Source organism: Bombina bombina, chromosome 12, assembly GCF_027579735.1.
Source record: "Bombina bombina isolate aBomBom1 chromosome 12, aBomBom1.pri, whole genome shotgun sequence".
Taxonomy (NCBI): domain Eukaryota; kingdom Metazoa; phylum Chordata; class Amphibia; order Anura; family Bombinatoridae; genus Bombina; species Bombina bombina.
This window is the reverse complement of record NC_069510.1, coordinates 132893952-132919043: the sequence shown is the minus strand read 5'-3', so window position 1 is coordinate 132919043 and position 25092 is coordinate 132893952. Positions and strand designations below refer to the sequence as shown.

The window sequence follows — 25092 nt, the reverse complement described above, 5'->3', positions numbered from 1 at the left end:
GCCTCTGTTGAACAGATTTGCAAGGCTGCAACTTGGTCTTCGCTTCATACTTTTTCCAAATTTTACAAATTTGACACCTTTGCTTCTTCGGAGGCTATTTTTGGGAGAAAGGTTCTTCAGGCAGTGGTTCCTTCTGTATAATGAGCCTGCCTATCCCTCCCGTCATCCGTGTACTTTTGCTTTGGTATTGGTATCCCAGAAGTAATGATGACCCGTGGACTGATCACACATAACAGAAGAAAACATAATTTATGCTTACCTGATAAATTCCTTTCTTCTGTTGTGTGATCAGTCCACGGCCCGCCCTGTTTTAAGGCAGGTAAATATCTTTTAATTTATACTCCAGTCACCACTTCACCCTTGGTTACTCCTTTCTCGTTGATTCTTGGTCGAATGACTGGGACTGACGTAGAGGGGAGGAGCTATATGCAGCTCTGCTGGGTGAATCCTCTTGCATTTCCTGTTGGGGAGGAGTTATATCCCAGAAGTAATGATGACCCGTGGACTGATCACACAACAGAAGAAAGGAATTTATCAGGTAAGCATAAATTATGTTTTATGTAAGAACTTATCTGATAAATTAATTTCTTTCATATTGGCAAGAGTCCATGAGACCCATCCTATTTTTTGTGGTTATGATTTTTTGTATAAAGCACTTTATTTTTTCCAGTTCCTCTTTTTGTATGCTTTTTACTCCTTTTACACCTCACTTCTTGGCTACACGTTAAACTAAGGTATGAGTGAGATGGGAGGTGTATTTATAGGCATTTTGAGGTTTGGGAAACTTTGCCCCCTCCTGGTAGGAATGTATATCCCCTATGTCACTAGCTCATGGACTCTTGCCACTATGAAATAAATGAATTTATCAGGTAAGTTCTTCCATAAATTATGTTATTTTAGTGCTACACTTGTTCTCTAGCCATATGTGCTGATTGTCATTTATAAGGGAGATTGCACCTTGCATCTGAACTGCACTCTTGTGAGTTTAGGCACTACATATGACGACAAACAATAAGAATCCTACACCTTTCTGTCATTTTTGATAAAGAGGGCTATGACTAAAAAACTGGAAAAAATAACTTAAAGTGGTTTATTATAACTGAATATTATATGCATTTTGCCTATTTCAAAGTGTGTCATGCTAATATCATTAGAAGGTTCCCACTGAAGCACTTGTTAAATGGATAGTAAACACCTTGGCCTAGATTTAGAGTTCGGCGGTAGCCGTCAAAACCAGCGTTAGAGGCTCCTAACGCTGGTTTTGGCCGCCCGCTGGTATTTGGAGTCAGTGATTAAAGGGTCTAACGCTCACTTTACAGCCGCGACTTTTCCATACCGCAGATCCCCCTACGCCATTTGCGTAGCCTATCTTTTCAATGGGATCTTTCTAACGCTGGTATTTAGAGTCGTTTCTGCAGTGAGCGTTAGAGCTCTAACGACAAGATTCCAGCCGCCTGAAAAAAGCAGGAGTTAAGAGCTTTCTGGCTAACGCCGGTTCATAAAGCTCTTAACTACTGTACCCTAAACTACACTAACACCCATAAACTACCTATGTACCCCTAAACCGAGGTCCCCCCACATCGCCGCCACTCGATTAAAATTTTTAACCCCTAATCTGCCGACCGCCACCTACGTTATACTTATGTACCCCTAATCTGCTGCCCCTAACCCCGCCGACCCCTATATTATATTTATTAACCCCTAACTTGCCCCACACAACGTCGCCGCAAGCTACTTAAAATAATTAACCCCTAATCTTCCGACCGCAAATCGCCGCCACCTACGTTATCCCTATGTACCCCTAATCTTCTGCCCCTAACATCGCCGACCCCTATGTTATATTTATTAACCCCTAATCTGCCCCCCACAACGTCGCCGACACCTACCTACACTTATTAACCCCTAATCTGCCGAGCGGACCTGAGCGCTACTATAATAAAGTTATTAACCCCTAATCCGCCTCACTAACCCTATCATAAATAGTATTAACCCCTAATCTGCCCTCCCTAACATCGCCGACACCTACCTTCAATTATTAACCCCTAATCTGCCGACCGGAGCTCACCGCTATTCTAATAAATGGATTAACCCCTAAAGCTAAGTCTAACACTAACACCCCCCTAAGTTAAATATAATTTTTATCTAACGAAATAAATTAACTCTTATTAAATAAATGATTCCTATTTAAAGCTAAATACTTACCTGTAAAATAAATCCTAATATAGCTACAATATAAATTACATTTATATTATAGCTATTTTAGGATTAATATTTATTTTACAGGTAACTTTGTATTTATTTTAACCAGGTACAATAGCTATTAAATAGTTAAGAACTATTTAATAGTTACCTAGTTAAAATAATTACAAATTTACCTGTAAAATAAATCCTAACCTAAGATATAATTAAACCTAACACTACCCTATCAATAAAATAATTAAATAAACTACCTACAATTACCTACAATTAACCTAACACTACACTATCAATAAATTAATTAAACACAATTGCTACAAATAAATACAATTAAATAAACTATCTAAAGTACAAAAAATAAAAAAGAACTAAGTTACAGAAAATAAAAAAATATTTACAAACATAAGAAAAATATTACAACAATTTTAAACTAATTACACCTACTCTAAGCCCCCTAATAAAATAACAAAGACCCCCAAAATAAAAAAATCCCTACCCTATTCTAAATTTAAAAAGTTACAAGCTCTTTTACCTTACCAGCCCTGAACAGGGCCCTTTGCGGGGCATGCCCCAAGAAGTTCAGCTCTTTTGCCTGTAAAAGAAAACATACAATACCCCCCCCCCAACATTACAACCCACCACCCACATACCCCTAATCTAACCCAAACCCCCCTTAAATAAACCTAACACTAAGCCCCTGATGATCTTCCTACCTTGTCTTCACCATGCCAGGTTCACCGATCCGTCCTGGCTCCAAGATCTTCATCCAACCCAAGCGGGGGTTGGCGATCCATAATCCGGTGCTCCAAAGTCTTCCTCCTATCCAGCAAGAAGAGGACATCCGGACCGGCAAACATCTTCTCCAAGCGGCATCTTCTATGTTCTTCCATCCGATGACGACCGGCTCCATCTTGAAGACCTCCAGCGCGGATCCATCCTCTTCTTCCGACGACTAGACGACGAATGACGGTTCCTTTAAGGGACGTCATCCAAGATGGCGTCCCTCGAATTCCGATTGGCTGATAGGATTCTATCAGCCAATCGGAATTAAGGTAGGAATTTTCTGATTGGCTGATGGAATCAGCCAATCAGAATCAAGTTCAATCCGATTGGCTGATCCAATCAGCCAATCAGATTGAGCTCGCATTCTATTGGCTGTTCCGATCAGCCAATACAATGCGAGCTCAATCTGATTGGCTGATTGGATCAGCCAATCGGATTGAACTTGATTCTGATTGGCTGATTCCATCAGCCAATCAGAAAATTCCTACCTTAATTCCGATTGGCTGATAGAATCCTATCAGCCAATCGGAATTCGAGGGACGCCATCTTGGATGACGTCCCTTAAAGGAACCGTCATTCGTCGTCTAGTCGTCGGAAGAAGAGGATGGATCCGCGCTGGAGGTCTTCAAGATGGAGCCGGTCGTCATCGGATGGAAGAACATAGAAGATGCCGCTTGGAGAAGATGTTTGCCGGTCCGGATGTCCTCTTCTTGCCGGATAGGAGGAAGACTTTGGAGCACCGGATTATGGATCGCCAACCCCCGCTTGGGTTGGATGAAGATCTTGGAGCCAGGACGGATCGGTGAACCTGGCATGGTGAAGACAAGGTAGGAAGATCATCAGGGGCTTAGTGTTAGGTTTATTTAAGGGGGGTTTGGGTTAGATTAGGGGTATGTGGGTGGTGGGTTGTAATGTTGGGGGGGGGGGTATTGTATGTTTTCTTTTACAGGCAAAAGAGCTGAACTTCTTGGGGCATGCCCCGCAAAGGGCCCTGGTCAGGGCTGGTAAGGTAAAAGAGCTTGTAACTTTTTAAATTTAGAATAGGGTAGGGAATTTTTTATTTTGGGGGTCTTTGTTATTTTATTAGGGGGCTTAGAGTAGGTGTAATTAGTTTAAAATTGTTGTAATATTTTTCTTATGTTTGTAAATATTTTTTTATTTTCTGTAACTTAGTTCTTTTTTATTTTTTGTACTTTAGATAGTTTATTTAATTGTATTTATTTGTAGCAATTGTGTTTAATTAATTTATTGATAGTGTAGTGTTAGGTTAATTGTAGGTAATTGTAGGTAGTTTATTTAATTATTTTATTGATAGGGTAGTGTTAGGTTTAATTATATCTTAGGTTAGGATTTATTTTACAGGTAAATTTGTAATTATTTTAACTAGGTAACTATTAAATAGTTCTTAACTATTTAATAGCTATTGTACCTGGTTAAAATAAATACAAAGTTACCTGTAAAATAAATATTAATCCTAAAATAGCTATAATATAAATGTAATTTATATTGTAGCTATATTAGGATTTATTTTACAGGTAAGTATTTAGCTTTAAATAGGAATCATTTATTTAATAAGAGTTAATTTATTTCGTTAGATAAAAATTATATTTAACTTAGGGGGGTGTTAGTGTTAGGGTTAGACTTAGCTTTAGGGGTTAATACATTTATTAGAATAGCGGTGAGCTCCGGTCGGCAGATTAGGGGTTAATAATTGAAGGTAGGTGTCGGCGATGTTAGGGAGGGCAGATTAGGGGTTAATACTATTTATGATAGGGTTAGTGAGGCGGATTAGGGGTTAATAACTTTATTATAGTAGCGCTCAGGTCCGGTCGGCAGATTAGGGGTTAATAAGTGTAGGTAGGTGTCGGCGACGTTGTGGGGGGCAGATTAGGGGTTAATAAATATAACATAGGGGTCGGCGATGTTAGGGCAGCAGATTAGGGGTACATAGGGATAACGTAGGTGGCGGCGGTTTACGGAGCGGCAGATTAGGGGTTAAAAGTGTAATGCAGGGGTCAGCGATAGCGGGGGCGGCAGATTAGGGGTTAATAAGTGTAAGGCTAGGGGTGTTTAGACTCGGGGTACATGTTAGAGTGTTAGGTGCAGACGTAGGAAGTGTTTTCCCATAGGAAACAATGGGGCTGCGTTAGGAGCTGAACGCTGCTTTTTTGCAGGTGTTAGGTTTTTTTTCAGCTCAAACAGCCCCATTGTTTCCTATGGGAGAATCGTGCACGAGCACGTTTTTGAGGCCGGCCGCGTCCGTAAGCAACTCTGGTATCGAGAGTTGTATTTGCGGTAAAAATGCTCTACGCTCCTTTTTTGGAGCCTAACGCAGCATTTGTTTGAACTCTCGATACCAGAGTTAAATTTATGGTGCGGCCAGAAAAAAACCCGCGGAGCGTTAACAGCCCTTTTACCGCCAAACTCCAAATCTAGCCGCTTGAGATTGTCATATACGTAATGTTATGCATTATAAAAAATAGAATTGCATCAGTTGTATTTTTCTAATGTGTATTCAACAGACAAAAAGGTATACAAGCTATTTTTTATACTTTATTTTTATAAATCAAATTTAAACAATTTTAACAACATTAACAATTCCACATATATGCACCCAAAGTATCTTCATGGAATTCTGTTGTTTAACTCTAAAAGTGAATAATTAGGATTACAAAATATAAATAAATCAATACGTTGTCATGTTTGTAAAGACTATATAGAAAAGATAAAACTTCAACAACTAAAAATCATGTGAAACAGTTTTTCTTTAGATCCCTTTTGGCATTGCTGATCTTTATGGTAAGTCTGGTCCTTATTATCTTTTTTCGGTCAATGGTTGCCCTGTTGTTTCTCCTGTATAATGATTTTGGAGACTCTGAAAAAAGAAATAGATATATATACATTAAAAGAAAAATACTAACAACTGAAAATGAAAAGTAAGAGCAGAAAATACTGTCTTCATAAATGCTGCTTTCTGTGATCTAAAAAATTAGCGTGAATAAAAGAAATTAAATTAAATATTATGCCTTTGCTAAAATACAATTTATATGCAATCTCAACAGTTTTGGAGAAACAACACATTACTTTAAATATACTGCTATTTAAAGGGACAGAAAACTCCAACATTTTCTTTCATGATTTGGATAGAACATACAATTTTAAACAACTTTCCAATTTACTTCTATTATCAGATTTTCTTCATTATCTTGTTATGCTTTGCTGAAGGAACAGCGCTGCACTACTGGCAGCTAGCTGAACACATCTAGTTAGCCAATCACAAGAGACAAATGTGTGCAGGCACCAATCAGCAGTTAGCTACCACTAGTGTAGGATATGTGCGTATTCTTTTTCAACAAGAGATAATAAGAGAAAAAGAACATTTGAAAATAGAATTGAATTTAAAAGTGTCTAAAATGACATGCTCTATCCGAATCCTGCAAAGTTTATTTTTCACTTTCCTATTCCTTTAAGCAGAAAAACCTAGCTAAATGCATTGGCAAATCTACCATTCATGAAAAATGACAAGGTGCTATTTAATTAATGGGATTATTTTATAGCTTGATTGACTGGCAGTTGGTCATAGTACAAGCAGTGATATGTGCTACTATCTAGAAAGATTCCTATATTGCATTCACTAAATACCGTAATCACAGTGAGATTATGCAGTTGTGTAAATTCATCAGAGAAGGTGATCTACTGTATCTGTCTACTGGTTCATTAAGATAATGTTGAAGACTTCACTTGAAATTAGTATAGAATGTATTACAGAAACCAGGATCCAATCTATTAGGTCTATATCACTCCATGTTTTAAAAGGCCAAAAGTATGTTATAAAATGTCCTGCTGTACATACCTCAGGGATTAGTTGAAAGTGGTTCAACTTCCTGCAACAGGACTGCCTCTCATGTGTATCATAGGGAGAGGAAATATACAAACTCAGCTGTTATTTATTGTTGTAAGCTTAAAGTGAATGTCAATTTTGATGCTAAAGTGCCCGGTTTTTAAAAATTCGATTAAAAACAGGGGCACTTTAATTCATCAAAATTTACATTTCACTTGTGCTATGAAAAAAACCTTACCTTTTAATCTTGACAGCAGCTCCAGCTTCCTCCAGTTGCTGCAAGCCATTTCTGATGTCAGAAATGATGGATAGGTCATCCTCCAATCATGGCTTCCCCCCGGGGGAATCAGTGTCTGATTTAACACCGTGATTGGAGGAAGCCGGATTCCTCATTTTAGACCCAGGAAGAGGCTTTGCGACGGGCGGAGGAAGCTGGAGCTGCTGTGAAGATTAAAAGGTATTTTCACAACAGGAGTGAAATGTAAATTTTGATGAATTAAAGTGCCCCTGTTTTTAATCAAATTTTTAAAAACCGGGCACTTTAGCATCAAAATTGACATTCACTTTAACAGGAATGAAATGGGTTTATTGCAGATGTAACATTATACGTAGACAAAAGAGTTTTTAAAACTGTCTTGTTTTTAATAAGGGAGTTAATGCCTCCCAATAATTTGATATCCAGATAAAAATATTAAGTGTATCTGATATCAGAGAGGTAAACTCATATGACTTAAACCAACAAAGAGATATGATATAATCCAACAAACAGGATGGGCAATAAACTGACTTCCTGTGTCTCTTGCATTCACTAAATAGTAAATCAGCTCATGTTACTCTATAATATTTATGACCTCAAGAGATCCAGCCCCATTGTGGGTTGTGACAGGAAGTAATGGACAGTGCACAAATAAAGTTTAAAAGAAAAATACAATAAAAAAAATAATTTTAAAATTATTAATAATACAAATTATAATTACTTTTATTAGGTAAAAGCCACTGCTTGGTGCGTTTTTTATTAGTTATTACAATAAAATAATAAATCTATAGGATAATCTATAGACAGACCACCCACAATATCAATGAGCAGATACATATAGCACTTACCAACTCAAAGGGAGGCATAAGATGTCTGCAGTGCACGGTTATGATGTTTGGTGTTATACAAATTGCCGTAGAAGGATTCAGTTGTGTCCAACTCCATTTAGGAGACCGGTAATCTGTGAAAATAGAAAGCAACAAGCAAAACTACGAAAGCACAAACCATTCTTCTACAAAAAAGAACATAATATTGTAACATTTCAGAGTTTGCTAAATATACATATCATTTAAATAATCATAATAAATAACAATTCAGCCCCAGAGATATATTTTCAGATCACTTTTTGATATGGAATGACAGGAACTTAAGGGGGATTCAAATGCATCTATCAACTGTAAAAAGTCTATTGTGTCTCAGAACTGTGTGATCTGCTTTTTTCTTTTCCTGATCTAATGTCCTGATCTAAACACAGCCATAAGCCATTTAGAAGTAGCATATGAGCATAGCAACTAATCACTGGCATGAATACGTCTGCAGAATGGCAGCAAATTGCAGCTTTGAAGTGAAATTCATCTGCATGCTTTTTTAATTTATAAACCCAAAAAGGTTAAGCATTTAAGTTTTGATCACAGTAAAAAATGATAAAATATATTAAATTTAAAACAATTTAAGAAAAAATCTGTACATGGACAATCCTGTTATTAATGAGCTTTTTCTACCTGCATTAGGTGCCATCTATTACCCCTCAAATGACAGGGTTAATTCAGATAATCTGGCTGCTCAAGCAGTTGTCAGATTTCACATTTACAGTTATTTTTTGTCACAACGCTGTATACGTCTTCTATATGTAAAATGATCTCTAGAAAAAAACATGGAATTCCAGTGCAGGATATGTAACAGACTGAGCTCCACTGCAAAAATTAAAATTTAATAAAAATAAAAATGCTCAACGGGTCATGTAGGAGAAACGTAGGGTAGTCAAGCTCCAAGTCTGCAGACACATCTAAGTTAGGAATTACATATTGTATTATGCTTTTCTTTTCAGATTTTTACTACATTTTTAATTTAATTTTAAATACTTATTCCATATAATCCTATAATTCATATATATATATATATATATATATATATATATATATATATATAGTGTGTATATATATATATATATATATATTTATATTTATACATTTTTACTATGATCAAAATATTTCTGCTTCTGATAATAAATTGTAGATCTCTTTCCATCTCCTATAATTGCCTAACCAGGAGTAATTTATGACTTTTTCAGGAGAATTTACTTATTTTGTGAGCATTCACATCTTAGAGTTTTAAATCATCTTTATCTGTAGATTCTACATTCATATCACTTTCATATTCTCCATCTAACATAATCAAGCACAAAACCCACAGCTTTACTTAGAGCTGTTATATAATCAGATACCTATGTGGTTTTAGTGAGGTAATGTCATGTTTGAAGCATTAATTCCTAGACATAATACAACTATTCTGCTTACTTCTCTATGGTCTAACTTTCATTGTATAATAATACTCATCCCTGTTTAACAGTGTGACTTTAAGGTTAGGATATACACGTTATTGAACTTACTTTTAAAGCTCTCCAGAAAAAAAAGAAAACCAGAATATATCTTTGAAAGACAAACCTAGTACTGCCAAATAACAAGGATATAGACACACACAAGTTCTGTACTATATGATACAATATGTTATACTTTCAATGGTTTATATACTACATATGACATGAATAGATACATAGAAATATAAAATATTACTCCTGTATTCACTGAGAACTGCATGGTTAAAGGTGTTTACTGAAAGGAGAACTGAACAAAGTTAAGATATATATATATATATATATATATATATATATATATATATATATATATATATATATATATATAAATATTTCCAACAAGTACATATTTATAATAGCTGCATTGAATTTATATTATAAAAATCAAAAAGATAAAATCATATTTCTTATAAATAAATGTTATTAAGTGTATTTAAAATATCTTTAGGAGGGCATTATTACATTTAGCTGCACAACTAACATTAACACTAAAAGGTCTGATTAAGCTCAGAAACCAGTGCAAAGTGATTTCAATATTATTTCTAGCCAAAAAAAATTAGTAAGTAAAATAACATAAGGCACTTTTAACATATTATTGTTACATGTAGATTAGAAATTCATATAATTATTTTTTTTCTGTTAAAAATAGAATGCCACTGGTTACATCATAGTTGCTAGGATGATATATGGCTGAGAATTTAAGTTTTGATCACAGTAAAAAAAAAAAGATAAAATATATTACATTTGAACCAATTTTTAAAAAAAAAAATCACCAGCAATAGGTGCCCTCAATTGACAGAATTAAATCAGATAATCTGGCTGCTCAAGCAGTTTCCAGATTTCACATTTACAGTTGTTTTTTCTCACAACACTGCATACGTCTTCTATATGTAAAATGATCTCTAGAAAAAAACATGGAATTCCAGTACAGGATAGGAAACAGACTGAGCTTCACTGCAAAAAAATTGAAAAAGTAAAAAAAAATGCTCAACGGGTGATGTAGGAGAAACGTAGGGTAGTCAAGCTCCAAGTCTGCAGACACATCTAAGTTAGGAATTACATATTGCATTATGCCTTTCTTTTCAGATTTTTTAATTTAATTTTAAATATTTATTCCATAGAATCCCATCATTCAAATGTTATGTATAGCATTTATATATATATAATGATATACATATTTACTATTTCTGCTACTGATAATAATTTGCAAATCTATAATTGCCTAATCATGACTACTTTATGTGAAACTACTTTCTTGATGCTTTCTAGTTTCTCCAGTAGAATCTAAATTGTTTTATCTTAGCATTTATAATATAAAATCAGAGCAGCTGTGATAAAATTGTAACTTTTAAATTATTCCAAACTGCAATTTTCAAGACACCTCTGTAATATTGAAATATTCCACAGAGAAATTCAATGAATCTAATAATAATAATTTAAGATGGCTCCCAAAAAGTTACTTGACCAGCTAAAATAATCAATTGTTGCATATCAAAATACAAACATTCTTCTTTGTTTCCACACTTGCGTAACTGAGTTGCTCCAATATATAAAAAAAAAATGTAATCCAAAATTGAAAGAGCAATATCATATTTCATTTTTAAATATAAAGAAATCAAATTACTCTATGTGGAAGATAAACAATACTTCGTAATCATTACCATTTTTCATCTGTAGATTCTACATTCATATCACTTGCATGTTCTCTATCTAACAATATCAAGTACAAAACCCACAACAAAATAATAAGCTTAACCTAGAAACGTTATACTATCTTTCCAATGTCTATGTGGTTTTTAATTGAGGTATGGTCAAGTTTCAAACATCCATCCCAAGGCATAATTTAGCTTTCTATTTACTTATCTACAGTAACTTTCATTACATCTGCTTAGTTTACAATATTTATTACTCACACAAATAAAATACTCATCCCTGGGAAGTGTGAGGTTAGGAAATAAAATAAATTCAATATACTTTCTAGTTTTTTTGGAAAAATACCCTAAATATATCTTTGCAAGCCAAACCTAGAACTGCTAAATAACAAGTACACACACAAGTTTAGTACTGTATGACCTGAATGTTATACTCTGGAAAGAGTATGTACTACATATGACATGAGATAGATAATTCATATAGATATAAAATATTACTCCTGTATTCACTAAGAGCTGCATTGGTTAAAGGTTTATATTGAAAGGAGAACGGGACAAAAGATAGAATATTTCCAACAGTACATCTTTAAAACAGTTGCATTGTATTGAATGTATATTAGAAAAAAGCAAAAAACATAAAAATCATAATTCTTATAAATAAATGTTATTGAGTGTATTTAAACTATATTTCAATAGGTGAGCATTATTACATTTGTAAGGAGTTGTAAACTAACATTAACACTGAAAGGCCTGATTAAGCTCAGCAATCGATGCAACGAGATTTTGGTATTATTGTTAGACAAATAAAATGGTTTCAAATTTAGATTTATCAAATGACATTGGAAACTTTGAACATATTATTGTTACATGTAGATTAGAATTTCATATACCTGTAATTCATTTTTTTCTGTTAAAATGGTATGCCACTAGTCACACCATAATCGCTAGGGTGATGAAAGGCTAAGAATTACATTTTTGATCACAATAAAAATGAATAAAATATATAAAATTTGAAACAAGTTAATGAACAATTCTGTATATGGACAATAAGCTTATTTAATGAGACTTTTCCCCTTGTAATAGGTGCGTCTATAAACCCTTAACTGTTAGAGTTGATTCAGCAAATCTGGCTGCTTAAGCAGTTATCAGCTTTCAAATTACAGTTTGTTTTATCTCACAACACAAAAAAAAATCATCTCTAGAAAAAAACAAACATGGAATTCCAGTACATGAAATGCAACAGACTGAGCTCCACTGCAAAAAATGTAAAAAGTAAAAAAATGCTCAACGGGTCATGTAGGAGAAACGTAGGGTAGTCAAGCTCCAAGTCTGCAGACACATCTAAGTTAGGAATTACATATTGCATTATGCTTTTCTTTTCAGATTTTTAATACATTTGTTATTTAATTTTGAATAATTATTCCATAAAATCCTATCATTCAAATGCTATATATCTATTCATATTTACAATGATCAAAATGTTTCTGCTACTAATAATAATTTGCAAATCCCTTTCCATCTCATATTATTGCATAATTATGACTACTTTATATGAGATTGGTTTTTATGATGCTCTCTAATCTCTGGTGGAATCTACTTTTTTTTTATTGTGAGCATTCACATCTTATACAATTAGTGTAACTGTGACGAAAATGTGACTTTTAGTTTATCTAAACTGCTTTTTTTATTTTAAAAAAATCTCAGTAATATTTAAATATTTCACAGAGATGTTCAATGAATTTAATCATAAAAATGTAAGATGGCTAACAAAAAGTACTGGTGAACTGCTAATGCAATGCTGCCCCCTGCAGATTTGCAGCCAATCAGCTGCTAGCAGGGAGTGTCAATCAACCCGATCAAATTCGATGTACGCCTCAGAGCAGACGGGCAAGTTATGGAGCAGCGGTCTTTCGACCGCTGCTTCATAACTTCTTGATAACTTCTGTTTCCGGCGAGCCTGAAGGCTTATCGGAAACAAGGGGCCTCAAGCTCCATACAGAGCTTGATAAATATGCCCCATTATTGTTACCTGTAGATTAGAATTTCATATATAATATTTTTATCTGTTAAAAACAGAACGCCACTGGGCACACCATAATGGCTAGGATGATGTAAGCTTGAGGATTGAAGTTTTGAACACAGTAAAAATGGATAAAATATATTAAATCTGTAACAGCTTAAATAACAGTTATTTATGTGAACAATAGGCTAATTAATTGAGCTTTGCCCTCATGTAATAGGTGCCATCTATTACCCCTTGACCGTTAGGATTTATTAAGCAAATCTGGCTTAAGCAGTTGTCAGATTTCACATTTACAGTTATTGTTTTCTCACAACACTGTATACGTCTTCTATATGTAAAATGATCTCTAGAAAAAAACATGGAATTCCAGTACAGGATAGGAAACAGACTGAGCTCCACTGCAAAAATTTGTAAAAAAGTCAAAAAAAATGCTCAACGGGTCATGTAGGAGAAACGTAGGGTAGTCAAGCTCCAAGTCTGCAGACACATCTAAGTTAGGAATTACATATTGCATTATGCTTTTCTTTTCAGATTTTTACTACATTTTAAGTTTCATTTTGAATAGTTATTCTATAGAATCCCATCATTCAAATGCTATATATTTATATATATATACATATTTACTATGATCAGATGTTCCTGCTACAAATAATAATTTGCCAACCTCTTTCCGTCTGATATGATAGCCTAACCATGCCTACTCATTTACCAAACAATGATTGCTGCTTCAGAGGCCCATCGTTTCAGACTTGCCTGAAATGATAGTTAAGTAGCAGCAGTCTTAAGACTGCTGCTACTTAACCTATCTGCCACCTAAAAGGTGGTGAATTAAAATAATCCTGATCCAATCCCATAGGGATGCTTGACAGCCCCTGCTAGCAGCCGATTGGCTGCCAACGAGAATGGGGCGTCATTACACAAGCATTGCTGTTGCAAAGTTTAAACAATGTTAAATAGGGACAGCATATGCTGTCTGCTCACAGAGATGTCTTGTGTACAGGATTTGCAATAGCGAATCCTGTCTGTCCGAAGTTTAATAATTGGTTTCATGGTGCTTTTTGTCCCTCCAGTGAATCCTACTTTTTATTGTGAGCATTTTAGATTGTATAATATTAAACAGTGCAACGGTGGTAACAGTACTACTTTTACATTTTTCCAAACTGCCATTTTTAAGACGTTTCTATAATATCTAACTATTTCACACATAATTTGAGTAAATCTAGTAATAGGAATAAACACTAACATAAAGGCATAACAGTGAAATGTATGAACATACCTTTTATCTGTATTTGGTAATGAAGCCTTTCTTCTTACCTTACCTTTATACATTACTTGTAAGAATGCCTCGATCAGAAATCTTTGTTCCTCCTAGATTCCCACTTTACATGTCCTGCTTGTCATGATAAGAATAGAAAACTTGATTAGATTAGCTATCACTACCTATCGGACTACCTATCTAACTTTCGATCCACCTAGCTACCTTTCGATCTACCTACTGCTCTACCTACCAATCTAACTACCTACCAATCGACCTACCGGTCTACCTTCCTACCGATCGACTTACCTACCAATCGTACGACCAACCAACCAAAGCATTTTGTCAAACAAACATGACTGAAGCAGTATGTGGTCTAAATTTGCTTGAGTTAAAGGGACATTGTACATTAGATTTTTCTTTGCATAAATGTTTTGTAGATGACCCATTTATAAAGCCCATCTGGTAGTGTTTTTGTAACAATGTATAGTTTTGCTTATTTTTTAATAACATTGTGCTGATTTTCAGACTCCTAAACAAGTCCCAAAGTATCAGATGTATATACTTGTTTACAGACTACTGTTGGCTCCTGTTTGTCTAATCTGTCTTTTCATATGCAGGTAAGGAGGGAGGAGGAAGTGTCGGCTCTTCCTGGTTTTCCAGCCCCTTTTACTGGGTGTCCAAGCCTAACTTCATCAACAATGCTAAACTTGCAGCTTCTAAGTAAGTTTTTAAAAGGTTTTACACTGGATTTTTAGATCAGTATCTGTGCATATTATTATTTTTAGTAGTGTCTATTACCCGCAGTTATATGAAAATTGGTGAATACTGTCCCTTTAATAAAAGTTGTGCCAACAATCTCTGCTTTAAACAAGAAATGCTTTAATGTATCTCAGAGTAAGAAAAACAAAATTCCTAAGAGTTTGCTTTTTATTGATTAGATGGTGGGGATATTTGTGTAAGAAACATCTGACATAGTAGAAATAGGATACAAGGCTTGTCAGAGAGTGTGAATGGAATCATATGGCAACATGTTAAATAAGTAGAAAGTGATTTGCAGTTAAAAGGAAGAAATAATGATGGAAAGATATAGAAATAGAAGAAAAGGGATATCAGATGCTTAAAGAGACATATATCCCCATATGGTGTCATTATATGTTTTATATATAAAATGGGTGTGAGTATCTGCACGTGCCTTGGTGTTGATTAATTAACATTTCACTAAGCAAACAAATCTCACATCCCTTTATATTAATGCTACACTTTGTTAAGAAATACCTTGTACTTCACCTGCTTTAGAGTTTTCTGTGTCCCACAAGCTGTAGCAGGAGAAGAGATATGACAATTACAGCATGATCTGCAATCTATGACATCACACTGGTGAAGTTTTCTGTTGCCTAGAGACAAGTTTACTTATTTTGATGCAACAAGTTAGGTTTGCTTCATAAAATTAGGTTGAATAATCAAAAGAGGGAGAAATTGAAATATGAAAAGGAAAATACGAAGAAACTAAAAAAGCAAGTGTAAAGAAAGAAATGTACAATAAATCTATGGAAAACAAATATATAGAAAATTTTGATTTGCCCCTCACAATATATAAGGCAATATGATAGTCTTTATTTAAATGTGTAGATGATTCTCTTACATGAGAGGTTGTTTTGCATGTACTTAAAGGGACAGTCTACACCAGAATTTTTATTGTTTATAAAGATAGTTCATCTCTTTATTATCCATTCCCCAGGTTTGCATAACCAACACAGTTATATTAATATATGTTTTACCTCTGTGATTACCTTATATCTAAGCCTCTGCAGACTGCCCCCTTATCTCAGTGCTTTTGACAGACATGCAGTTTAGCCAATCAGTGCAGACTACTAAATAACTCCACGGGAGTGAGCACAATGTTATCTATATGACACACATGAACTAGTACTGTCTAACTGTGGAAAAATTTAAAAATGCTCTGAGCTAAGAGGTGTTTTCAACGGTTTAGAAATCAGTTTGAGCCTACCTAGGTTTAGCTTTTCAAAAATACAACCAAGGGAACAAAGAAAATTTCTGATAAAAGTCAATTGGAAAGTTGTTTAAAATTGCATGCCGTATCTGAATCATGAAAGTTTGATTTTGACTAGACTGTCCCTTTAAGTAAACAATAGCATATGCCTTTAAAACTAGGTATGTGCAAAATTCTTTATTTGGATATTCTTTTGTCAAATGAATCCCAAATATGGCAGAGAGTAGCAGCATTCAGCTATTTTCAGTGCTGGATATATTAGTGTTAACACACAAAGATCTGGATTTGCACCTGTAGTGAACTCTATATTTCACACTGAAAAAAATCCTATCCATGTGTAATGATGGCTGAGAAATTAGAATATGATATGGTTAAAACTGTATCCCTAATGGATAATATGTACATTTTGCATTTGTTTGAGTGATTCCTATATTTAATGACAAAATGCAAAAATGCCCTTCCAGCTCAGTTAATGGTTTAAGTAGGGATATCAAATTGTACTTGTACAAGTTCTCTATCTGGGCTGCTAACTAATGCAATGACTTGATAAACAGCATTAGATATTGGAAGACTTACACATCAAGTCAGAAAAAAGCAATAATATATTGATGCTTTGTTATTAATGCTGCACTGTCACTGTACAACAAAATTGAAAAACATAATTTATGCTTACCTGATAAATTTATTTCTCTTGTAGTGTAGTCAGTCCACGGGTCATCCATTACTTATGGGATTATATCTCCTTCCCAACAGGAAGTTGCAAGAGGATCACCCAAGCAGAGCTGCCACATAGCTCCTCCCCTCACATGTCATATCCAGTCATTCGACCGAAACAAGACGAGAAAGGAGAAACCATAGGGTGCAGTGGTGACTGGAGTTTTAATTAAAATTTAGATCTGCCTTAAAGACAGGGCGGGCCGTGGACTGACTACACTACAAGAGAAATACATTTATCAGGTAAGCATAAATTATGTTTTCTCTTGTTAAGTGTAGTCAGTCCACGGGTCATCCATTACTTATGGGATACCAATACCAAAGCTAAAGTACACGGATGATGGGAGGGACAAGGCAGGAACTTTAAACGGAAGGAACCACTGCCTGAAGAACCTTTCTCCCAAAAATAGCCTCCGAAGAAGCAAAAGTGTCAAATTTGTAAAATTTCGAAAAAGTGTGAAGTGAAGACCAAGTTGCAGCCTTGCAAATCTGTTCAACAGAGGCCTCATTATTAAAGGCCCAGGTGGAAGCCACAGCTCTAGTGGAATGAGCTGTAATTCTTTCAGGAGGCTGCTGTCCAGCAGTCTCATAGGCTAAACGTATTATGCTACGAAGCCAAAAGGAGAGAGAGGTAGCCGAAGCCTTTTGACCTCTCCTCTGTCCAGAGTAAATGACAAACAGGGAAGAAGTTTGACGAAAATGTTTAGTTGCCTGCAAATAGAACTTCAGGGCACGGACTACGTCCAGATTATGCAAAAGTCGTTCCTTCTTTGAAGAAGGGTTAGGACACAATGATGGAACAACAATCTCTTGATTGATATTCCTGTTAGAAACTACCTTAGGTAAGAACCCAGGTTTAGTACGCAGAACTACCTTGTCTGAATGAAAAATCAGATAAGGAGAATCACAATGTAAGGCAGATAACTCAGAGACTCTTCGAGCCGAGGAAATAGCCATCAAAAACAGAACTTTCCAAGATAACAGCTTGATATCAATGGAATGAAGGGGTTCAAATGGGACACCTTGCAGAACGTTAAGAACTAAGTTTAAGCTCCACGGCGGAGCAACAGTCTTAAACACAGGCTTAATCCTAGCCAAAGCCTGACAAAAATCCTGAACGTCTGGAACTTCTGCCAGACGTTTGTGTAGAAGAATAGACAGAGCAGAAATCTGTCCCTTTAACGAACTAGCAGATAAGCCCTTTTCTAAACCCTCTTATAGAAAAGACAATATCCTAGGAATCCTAACCTTACTCCATGAGTAACTCTTGGATTCGCACCAATATAAATATTTACGCCATATCTTATGGTAAATTTTTCTGGTAACAGGTTTCCGAGCCTGTATTAAGGTATCAATAACCGACTCCGAGAAGCCACGCTTTGATAGAATCAAGCGTTCAATCTCCATGCAGTCAGCCTCAGAGAAATTAGATTTGGATGGTTGAAAGGACCCTGAATTAGAAGGTCCTGCCTCAGAGGCAGAGACCATGGTGGACAGGACGACATGTCCACTAGGTCTGCATACCAGGTCCTGCGTGTACACGCAGGCGCTATCAAAATCACTGATGCTCTCTCCTGTTTGATCTTGGCAATCAGTCGAGGCAGCATCGGAAATGGTGGAAACACATAAGCCATGTTGAAGACCCAAGGGGCTGTCAGAGCATCTATCAGCACCGCTCCCGGGTCCCTGGACCTGGATCCGTAACAAGGAAGCTTGGCGTTCTGGCGAGACGCCATGAGATCCAGATCTGGTTTGCCCCAACGATGAATCAGTTGAGCGAAGACCTCCGGATGAAGTTCCCACTCCCCCGGATGAAAAGTCTGGCGACTTATAAAATCCGCCTCCCAGTTCTCCACGCCTGGGATGTAGATCGCTGACAGGTGGCAAGAGTGAGACTCTGCCCAGCGAATTATCTTTGAGACTTCCAACATCGCTAGGGAACTCCTGGTTCCCCCTTGATGGTTGATGTAAGCCACAGTCGTGATGTTGTCCGACTGAAATCTGATGAACCTCAGAGTTGCTAACTGAGGCCAAGCTAGAAGAGCATTGAATATTGCTCTTAACTCCAGAATATTTATTGGGAGGAGTTTCTCCTCCTGAGTCCATGATCCCTGAGCCTTCAGGGAATTCCAGACTGCGTCCCAACCTAGAAGGCTGGCGTCTGTTGTTACAATCGTCCAATCTGGCCTGCGAAAGGTCATCCCCTTGGACAGATGGGGCCGAGAAAGCCACCATAGAAGAGAATCTCTGGTCTCTTGATCCAGATTTAGTAGAGGGGACAAATCTGAGTAATCCCCATTCCACTGACTTAGCATGCACAATTGCAGCGGTCTGAGATGCAGGCGCGCAAATGGTACTATGTCCATTGCCGCTACCATTAAGCCGATTACTTCCATGCACTGAGCTACTGACGGGTGTGGAATGGAATGAAGGGCACGGCAAGTATTTTGAAGCTTTAATAACCTGGACTCCGTCAGGTAAATTTTCATCTCTATAGAATCTATAAGAGTCCCTAGGAAGGGAACCCTTGTGAGTGGTAATAGAGAACTCTTTTCCACGTTCACCTTCCACCCATGCGACCTCAGAAATGCCAGAACTATCTCTGTATGAGACTTGGCAATTTGAAAACTTAACGCTTGTATCAGAATGTCGTCTAGGTACGGAGCCACCGCTATGCCTTGTGGTCTTAGTACCGCCAGAAGAGAGCCCAGAACCTTTGTAAAAATTCTCGGGGCCGTAGAGCTACAAACTGGTAATGCCTGTCTAGAAAGCCATATCTTAGGTACCGATAATGATCTTTGTGAATCGGTATGTGAAGGTAGGCATCCTTTAAGTCCACTGTGGTCATGTATTGACCCTCTTGGATCATGGGTAAGATGGTTCGAATAGTTTCCATTTTGAATGATGGAACTCTTAGGAATTTCTTTAAGATTTTTAGGTCCAAGATTGGTCTGAAGGTCCCCTTTTTCTTGGGGACCACAAACAGATTTGAGTAAAATCCTTGCCCTTGTTCCGTCCGCGGAACTGGGCGGATCACCCCCATTAATAAGAGGTCTTGTACACAGCGTAGAAACGCCTCTTTCTTTATTTGGTTTGCTGATAACCTTGAAAGATGAAATCTCCCTTGTGGAGGAGAAGCTTTGAAGTCCAGAAGGTATCCCTGAGATATGATCTCCAACGCCCAGGGATCCTGGACATCTCTTGCCCAAGCCTGGGCGAAGAGAGATAGTCTGCCCCCCACTAGATCCGTTTCCGGATAGGGGGCCCTCTCTTCATGCTGTCTTAGGGGCAGAAGCAGGTTTTCTGTCCTGCTTGCCCTTGTTCCAGGACTGGTTAGCTTTCCAGCCCTGTCTGTAACGAGCAACAGTTCCTTCCTGTTTTGGAGCGGAGGAAGTTGATGCTGCTCCTGCCTTGAAGTTACGAAAGGCACGAAAATTTGACTGTTTGGCCTTTGATTTGGCCTTGTCCTGAGGAAGAGTATGACCCTTACCTCCAGTAATGTCAGCAATAATTTCTTTCAAGCCGGGCCCGAATAAGGTCTGCCCTTTGAAAGGAATATTAAGCAATTTAGATTTAGAAGTCACGTCAGCTGACCAGGATTTGAGCCATAGCGCTCTGCGCGCTTGGATGGTGAATCCAGAGTTCTTAGCCGTTAGTTTGGTTAAATGTACAACAGCATCAGAAACAAATGCGTTAGCTAGCTTAAGTGCTTTAAGCTTGTTCATGATCTCATCCAATGGAGCTGTGCGAATGGCCTCTTCCAGAGACTCAAACCAGAATTCCGCAGCAGCAGTGACAGGCGCAATGCATGCAAGGGGCTGTAAGATAAAACCTTGTTGAACAAACATTTTCTTAAGGTAACCTTCTATTTTTTTATCCATTGGATCTGAAAAAGCACAACTATCCTCCACCGGGATAGTGGTACGCTTAGCCAAAGTAGAAACTGCTCCCTCCACCTTAGGGACCGTCTGCCATAAGTCTCGTGTGGTGGCGTCTATTGGAAACATTTTCCTAAATATAGGAGGAGGGGAAAAGGGCACACCGGGTCTATCCCACTCCTTGCTAATAATCTCTGTAAGCCTTTTAGGTATAGGAAAAACGTCAGTACACACCGGTACCGCATAGTATCTATCCAGCCTACATAATTTCTCTGGAATTGCAACCGTGTTACAATCATTCAGAGCCGCTAATACCTCCCCTAGCAATACGCGGAGGTTCTCAAGCTTAAATTTAAAATTAGAAATCTCTGAATCCAGTCTCCCTGGATCAGATCCGTCACCCACAGAATGAAGCTCTCCGTCCTCATGTTCTGCAAATTGTGACGCAGTATCGGACATGGCTCTCACATCATCAGCGCGCTCTGTCCTTAACCCAGAGCTATCGCGCTTGCCTCTTAATTCTGGCAATTTAGATAAAACTTCTGTCATAACAGTAGCCATGTCTTGCAAAGTGATTTGTATGGGCCTCTCTGATGTACTTGGCGCCACAATATCACGCACCTCCTGAGCGGGAGGCGAAGGTACTGACACGTGAGGAGAGTTAGTCGGCATAACTTCCCCCTCGTTGTCTGGTGATAATTTCTTTACATGTAAAGATTGACTTTTATTTAAAGTGACATCGATGCATTTAGTACTCATATTTCTATGGGGCTCCACATTGGCCTTCAAACATAGTGAACAAACAGATTCATCTGTGTCAGACATGTTTAAACAGACTAGCAATGAGACTAGCAAGCTTGGAAAATACTTTCAAATAAATTTACAAGCAATATAAAAAACGCTATGGCGCCTTTAAGAAGCACAAAAAGCTGTCACAGTTGAAATAACAATGAACCAAAATAGTTATAGCAACCAAATTTTCACAGTAAATGTATTAAGTTAGCAAAGGATTGCACCCACCAGCAAATGGATGATTAACCCCTTAATACCCAAAAACGGATAATCAATTTAACAAATAACGTTTTTATCACAGTCAAACACACTGTCACAGGTCTGCTGTGACTGATTACCTCCCTCAAAATGAATTTTGAAGACCCCTGAGCTCTCTAGAGACGTCCTGGATCATGGAGGATGAAGTAGGAAGACTGTGACTGAATTTTTACTGCGCAAAAAAAGCGCTAAAATAGGCCCCTCCCACTCATATTACAACAGAGGGAAACCTCAGTTAACTGTTTCTATGCAGAAATAAACGTTAGCCATGTGGTAAAAATCATGCCCCAATAAGTTTTATCACCAAGTACCTCACAAAAAACGATTAACATGCCAGTAAACGTTTTGAACATACATTTTAAAGGTTATGAAGTGTTATTAATAAGCCTGCTACCAGTCGCTTTTACTGCAGTTAAGGCTCATACATTACTTCAGTATTAACAGTATTTTCTTAGTCAAATTCCATTCCCTAGAAAATTACTTCAGTGCACACACACTCATCAGCCTAATACCAGTCGCTACCACTGCATTTAAGGCTGTACTTACATTACATTGGTATCAGCAGTATTTTCTAGTCAATTCCATTCCTTAGAAAAATAATTTACTGCACATACCTCGTTTGCAGGGGGGCCCCGCATGCTATTCCCCTTTCTGAAGTTACCTCACTCCTCAGATGAGAACAGCCAGTGGATCTTAGTTACTTCTGCTAAGATCATAGAAAACGCAGGCAGATTCTTCTTCCAATACTGCCTGAGAACAAACAGCACACTCCGGTGCCATTTAAAATAACAAACTTTTGATTGAAGAAATAAACTAAGTTTAAAAAACACCACAGACCTCTCACAACGACCTATCTAGTTGAGTTGCAAGAGAATGACTGGGTATGACATGTGAGGGGAGGAGCTATGTGGCAGCTCTGCTTGGGTGATCCTCTTGCAAATTCCTGTTGGGAAGGAGATATAATCCCATAAGTAATGGATGACCCGTGGACTGACTACACTTAACAAGAGAAATATCAACATACCATTGTTATGATCCTAACTGACATACATCACATAAGCTTTCTGTACCTCTATGTAAAAATACAATTCTGTATTGGCTTTGGAGAAATGTGTTTATCTCCTGAATAATGTACAAGCCTGAAAAGATATTCAGTAGTTAGTTGAGTTCTTGTTAATATAAATCATAGGTATTTTTTTCCTCACCTATTTGCTGATAGAATCATTGTGCTGCTTGCACCTGCACTGCTTTGGTTTGTCTGACGGAGAAGATTTGACAGCCACAGCATCATCAGCAATCTATGACATCACATTGATGAAGCTTCCTGTTGCCTAGAAACAGGTGTACATACTATGCTGCAGCATGTTAGGCTGACATTACAATGGTGATAATAATGAAGCTTTATGTTTATATTTAGAGATAGGCCTCTTTGCTGCCTCAAGTTAGTTTGAACAATCAATATAGGGATACATGTAATGAGAAAAAACTATGTGAAGGCATTAAAAGAAAACTGATTTATACAATAAATTGATGTACTATGAAGAAGTTCAAAATTAAAATCAGAGAAAACTCAAGATTGGAAAAAGATGTGAGGGGTAGAAAGTGTCACATAGGGTAAGGGTAGGAAAAGAGAGAAAATTTAGTTATAAGAAAAAAGAATAATTTCAGAAGGAGTAGTAGTTTTTAGCTCTTGAATGGTAGCTGTGTAAGCTATTTGCTTGCTCTGACTGAATTCTTGCCATACTAGGGTTTGCTATTAGTTCTGGTGGTATAACAAAGGGGCCTAAGCCTGAGACCAAAAGAGTATGAAGGGAGATAGTAATTTATAAGGTAGGAGATAAAAGTGATAGGGAGCAACTAACTGTCAGTGATACCTGTAAGGAACTCCCCCTATTGTTATTGTTTATATATTGCATTGCAGGGATGGAGCACGTGATATTCTAATAGCATTTCAGCAAATTAGTTGCAAAACATTTGTTCTTGGTTATTCTCATTATTGTGTTCCAGTGAGTGAGGCAGTATGTGCTGCCAGAATTTAAAGGGACAGTGTACGGTCTTCAAACATTTTCTAGGGACGGTCTGATTTACCAGTCCAGCTCTGCATTTCTAAATATTTCTGATTGACCATGAAAGGGCTTTTTTCTGTTATCTTGAATTTCACACATTAAGGGCCAGATTACAAGTTATTTAACGCTCCCGCTCGAGCATTAAAGGGAAATGAAACCTACATTTTTTCTTTCATGATTTGGAAAGAGCATTCGATTTTAAACAATTTTCTAATTTACTACTATTATCTAATTTGCTTCATTCTCTTGATATTCTTTGCTGAAAAGCATATCTAGATAGGCTTAGTTGCTGCTGATTGGTGACTGCACATAGATGCCTCGTGTGATTGGCTCACCCATGTGTACTGCTATTTCTTCAACAAAGGATATCTAAAGAATAAAGCAAATTAAATCATAGACGTAAATTGGAATGTTGCTTAAAATTGCATTATCTGTCTGAATCGTTAAAGGGACAGTCAACACCAGAATTTGTGTTGTTTTAAAAGATAGATAATCCCTTAATTACCCGTCGCTAGCACTCTCCCACCTTGAGGGAGATCTGGGGGCTCCCACCCACTCATCCGGCGATCGGGCCTGTATAGTGACAGGCATCGCCGGGGCTTCACGTTTTACGTGGTGACATCATGCGCAATGACGTGATGACGTCACTGCGCAACTTTATTGAAAGGGGGAATGCTGCTTAGAAGCCTGTATCTCAGGCATCTAAGCAGCTACAGACCCCCAAGACCCACCGTTGGAAAGGTAATCGCCTAACCTTCTGGTTATAAGTTACGGTATAAGTCTTGGCGATCTTAAAAATATATATATATATTTAAAAAAATAAAACATAAAAAAAAACTCAAATCAGCTTAGCACCAAGGTGGAAAATTTTGGGTTTAATGTCCCTTTAACTGCACTAGAAGTAAGCTTTTTGCGTGCGTTAGGTTGTGGTCGTATTACAAGTTGAAAGTAAACTGTTTTCGATCGCGCCCTAACCCGACGGGCATAAGA

At 37.1% G+C, this 25092-nt stretch overlaps 2 long non-coding RNA genes across 2 annotated transcripts; both read right to left on the bottom strand.

The window, feature by feature from the left end:
- Positions 1 to 5512: 5512 nt before the first annotated feature.
- On the bottom strand, positions 5513 to 8923 carry LOC128642733 (uncharacterized). The gene is made up of 2 exons (XR_008399698.1): positions 7925 to 8923; positions 5513 to 5854 (listed from the first exon to the last, which is right to left on the bottom strand). It is a non-coding gene; the product is annotated as an uncharacterized LOC128642733 (long non-coding RNA).
- Positions 8924 to 9815: 892 nt separating this feature from the next.
- Positions 9816 to 23368, bottom strand: LOC128643087 (uncharacterized). Its single transcript, XR_008399770.1, has 3 exons — positions 23242 to 23368; positions 15671 to 15777; positions 9816 to 14515 (listed from the first exon to the last, which is right to left on the bottom strand). It is a non-coding gene; the product is annotated as an uncharacterized LOC128643087 (long non-coding RNA).
- Between the last annotated feature and the right edge of the window lie 1724 nt (positions 23369 to 25092).